The following is a 4200-nucleotide window of genomic DNA, read 5'->3' as shown; positions in this document are numbered from 1 at the left end:
TCAGTGAACAGTTTTTCGAATGGACAAACATTTTTTTTGAAAATTTTGTTATTCTCAAAAAAATCATGAACATTAGTATTGTTCACAATTTTTTTGAATGCATGAACCGGTTTCATATTCATTAATATTTTTTGACTCAACAAACATTTTTTGAATCTTTGAACTTTTTTTAAATTGGGGAACAAAACTAAAAAAACAAATATTTATTATTATTATTGTGAACATTTTCTAAAACTTTATGGACATTTTTTTTCAGATTCCTGAATGTTTTGAATACACGATCATTTTTTCAAAATCATGAACATGATTTTATTTCTGGACCATTTTTTACAAATTGTGATTTTTTTTACAATTTTGCAAAACAACCAACATTTTTTGAATCTACAAACTTTTTATGATTTTCTAAACATTTTTGAATTCACATATAATTTATGTTTTTTATCAAACTTATTTTTTAAAAAACTCAAAACTTTTAAAATATTAAAATCCGGAATTAATTTAAAGAAGAAAGAAAACAGAATGAGAAAAGAAAAGACAAAAAAGTAAAATGAGAAAAAACAGGGGAGTGAAGCCCCGCACATGGGCCGGCCCATGAACATGCGTGAGAAAAGAAAGATAACAATTGTGGAAGTTGGGGATCGAACCCTGGTCTCACCGCTAGAAGAGCGATCAGCCAACCACTCTGCTAGCAGTCATCCTGTGTCATCTAGTTGTTGCGCCCCTATAATAACACAACAGGAGAGGCGTTGATTTTTGGTCCAAAAATCGACTCGTTTTTTCACTTACGGGTGGCATTGGTGGGTAATTTTAACCAACTTGAAGGGTAATTTTAATGACGGACAACCAGAAGCGATAGCCGCTTTATTAGTACTAGCAAACATGCCCGTGCGTTGCAACGGGAGAATGAAATTTATCATGAGTCCCAATAAGCATTGCTCAAGACTGTCCTTGCTGCTTACCCTTTAAGCTGATGGTGCATGTGCTAAATTTATGTGAATCAAGGTAGATGGCTCACCATCAAGGTAGGGACCACATGGATGTTGACGTCACGGATTGAATGGCCTTGAACATCTCATCCATCGAAGGCATTTCATCGGTCGGCGTCTACATCCCATTGAGCAACTGCGTCTCCTTTACATTACCCGACCTGTTGTGACGAGTAGCCACGGGAGGAGCATTCGTCGACGGGCTTGAGAGCTTGTATGACGACTGGCACATCATCCACGTGAGCGGCCTGCATTATAATAGGTGTAGTGGCATGTGGAAGGCAGCATTGTGCTCTTTGACGTGTCGCTTGAACGGCGTGAACAACGACTTCTGTCGCCTTGCACCATTGTAAGGCAGCATTGTGCTCTTTGACGTGTCGCTTGAACGGCATGAACGATGACTTATGTCGCCTTGCACCATTGCGATGGTGGGATTTGGTTGGCGTTGTGTCGTCATGGCTGCGGAAGGGGCTTGGGCTCTTTTAGACTTTATTATATTTTGGTTTTTATATAATCTACTGTTTTAGAGTTTGTTTTTAGTTTTATTGCCCGATAGCAGACTAAGTTTGTATGGATTGAGCAATGATGATGTGAATGCATGTGCTAGCAGAACTTTTGTTTTCTTTTATATTACCAGGCAGTGTGGTTAGCTAGTTAGTTCGCTCAAAAAAAATCCACACACATACACCGAACGACAAGATTCACAGAGATTTCACATGATGGAGACGTAGAGTAGTGTTGGTTGCTTATTAGTCAGAATTTGTGTTGGCTGATCGACGTGTGGCTTTGCCCGCCGCTGGTTTCAGCTGCATCTGAATCAAAATAAAATAAAATCCCAGCCCAGCCGGATCAACAGGCAAGGCCCAGCCTGGCCGCCAGGCATCTTGACGCCAACCCCAGCCACAACACGCACGTGAGGGGATAAGCCCCAGGCCACACGTATCCCCTCGCGCCGCTCCTCTCTCCAACCTGTGGCCGAGACCCCGCTTGCCTCCCTCGATTCTCCTCTCCTCTCTCCTCTCACTTGCAAGCCCCCAATCGCCGTCGGCCAGCTCTCCTTTCCTCGACGCTCCCTCCCGATTCCCTCAGGAGTCACGCCCGAGCGCCCGAGGAGAGGAGCTCCTAGAGCACCGGCGCCCGCCGTCGGCAAGACCATGGCCAGGTCGTCCCTTCTCCCTTCCCCTTTCTTCCTCCTGTCTCCTCCCCTAGCTCTCTCTCATGCCGTGTCTCCCTCCCTCTCTTTTCCCTACAGGAGCTCCCCACGCGCCATGGAGTTTGCAGAGGACCTCCCCTGCCTCACGCCGCCGCCTCGTTAGCCCCGCGCCCGGAGCGCGCCACTGCGGCACCTCTCATTCTCCCTCTTTTCCTTTCTTCTCCTCCCTGGATCGTCCTCACCCCCCACGCATCTCTCTCCCTCTATGTGTTCCAGGAAACGGCCATGGCCGAGCGCCAAGCCGAATCGAGCTCTGACGCCCTCTGCTATCCGTCGTGCCGGCCAGCCTCCTCTACGCCGGGGCCCTGCAGCCATCCAACCGCCTCGGATCTCGCCGGACCCGTCCGGATCGGGACTCGCGTTGCCCGCCGAGCTTGCCACCTGCGCTGTCGCTGCCTTCTGTCGAGCAGGAGCTCGTCCGTGGACTCCTCTGCTCCCGTCGACCGAGCGAGCAAATGCCCATGACCCCCGTGGATAGCACCGCAGTGGGTGCACTCTACACTGCGCTGCCGCACTGCTCCCGCTGCCGCCGCCTCGTCTCCCCTCCTTTCTCCAGTTTTTCCTCCCTCCATCTTCCCGTCTCCTTCCTGACAGGAGCCAGATGCCATGAATTCTCCCGGGAAGTCGCGCTCCGGCCTTAATCGTCGTCACCGGCGACCCCCGTCCTCACCGCCCGCCTCCGAATCCTTCCCAGCCCCTGCCGTGCATGGATCCGTTCGCTGCAAGCTCCAGCCGTCGCGCCGCCGCCGTTCTGCAGATCGCGGGTTGAATAGATGAAAACACATGGTCCTGTTTGTAAATTCGAAACATTTTTCTGACTGAGTAAAGCGTGTACTGCGGGTTAATTTCTAAAAAATAGGGGGACTTTTCTGCAAAACGGCCGGCGACGTACGACCAGAAGCAGTCGCTGCTTTATTAGTAGGGAAGATATATATATATATATATATATATATAGGTAAAGAGGTAAAGAGGTAAAGATAAAGATTGCATGAGAGTCTCGAAATCTCTCTCTATATATCTACGTGAAGTAATCAGCCTGACAGATACTTTCACTTGGCATGCATGCAGATGATGTCGGCCGCCGGATACGCCATACCGACGCCATTCTTGCCGCTGGGGGTGATGCCGCCGTCGTGCATGCAGCTGCCTGCTGCAGGCGGGCAGGCGCCGGTGATGGTCCCTCAGTACCCGGTTTTCCCGGCGGTGTACTCTTGTCCACACCACGGCACGCCGCTGCCGCCATTGGCGCCGTGTGCTCGTCATCTTGGTGCCGGCGAGCCGCGGCCGCTTGCTCCTCGCCGTCGCCATCTCGTCCCAAACGATTTCACCGTGCCGAGCCACAGGTATTAAGCAGATGAACGCACGTACGCGTGATCTACGTTTCAAGTTGCCGCAGCCACAGGCGATGATCTCTCCCCCACACCCACGTACGTACGCGTCGGGCAGAGACAGCGTCGAGGCGGCCGCGTGCATGTACAGCTTGTCGGGTTTAACTGACCACCACCTTTGTATTTTGTGTACAGCGGGAGAAGCCAGAAATGACCTACGTACGTGCACCATCAATGGAATCGAAACGATCGATCTTATGGTCTGAACGATATGCATGGCCAGCTAGCAGCAGCGCGCGTGAGGTCGTGTGGTACTACCTCTCTCTCAGTTTACAGGGCGTGGGCGTACCTCTAGGTCGTCAATTTGATCAACCTAATACAAGTCATATATTACAAAAAATATACCAACATAAACTTTGGAGTTTTTACTTTCAAAAGGTATAATTTTTGTGTTATATAGTTTATATTAGGATGATAAAATTGACAACCTAGGTATACGTGCATGACTTGTAAACTGAAACGGAGGTAGTAGTACTTACGTGTTTAATTACTACGGCTTGTTTTAATTGTAATTTTTTTTTGCGATGAATGTTTCAATTGTAATTACTGAGTAATAATAGTGGTAGTAGTAGTAGGCAGTAAGATCATGTATTCTATAGTAGTAGTACTCCCT

At 48.5% G+C, this 4200-nt stretch overlaps 1 long non-coding RNA gene across 2 annotated transcripts; it reads left to right on the top strand.

Moving 5' to 3' along the window:
- The first annotated feature begins 1887 nt into the window (after window positions 1–1887).
- LOC119347980 lies at window positions 1888–4181 on the top strand. 2 transcript variants are annotated; one of them, XR_005168618.1, is made up of 4 exons: window positions 1889–2148; window positions 2239–3170; window positions 3268–3542; window positions 3723–4181. It is a non-coding gene; the product is annotated as an uncharacterized LOC119347980 (long non-coding RNA). The 2 variants fall into 2 exon arrangements; XR_005168617.1 differs by having other exon boundaries at window positions 1888–2148; window positions 2239–3542.
- The last annotated feature ends 19 nt before the right edge of the window (window positions 4182–4200 follow it).

This window comes from Triticum dicoccoides, unplaced genomic scaffold (assembly GCF_002162155.2).
Source record: "Triticum dicoccoides isolate Atlit2015 ecotype Zavitan unplaced genomic scaffold, WEW_v2.0 scaffold81832, whole genome shotgun sequence".
In the NCBI taxonomy this organism is placed as follows: domain Eukaryota; kingdom Viridiplantae; phylum Streptophyta; class Magnoliopsida; order Poales; family Poaceae; genus Triticum; species Triticum dicoccoides.
The sequence above is the reverse complement of the archived record's forward strand: the minus strand, read 5'-3'. Positions and strand labels throughout refer to the sequence as shown.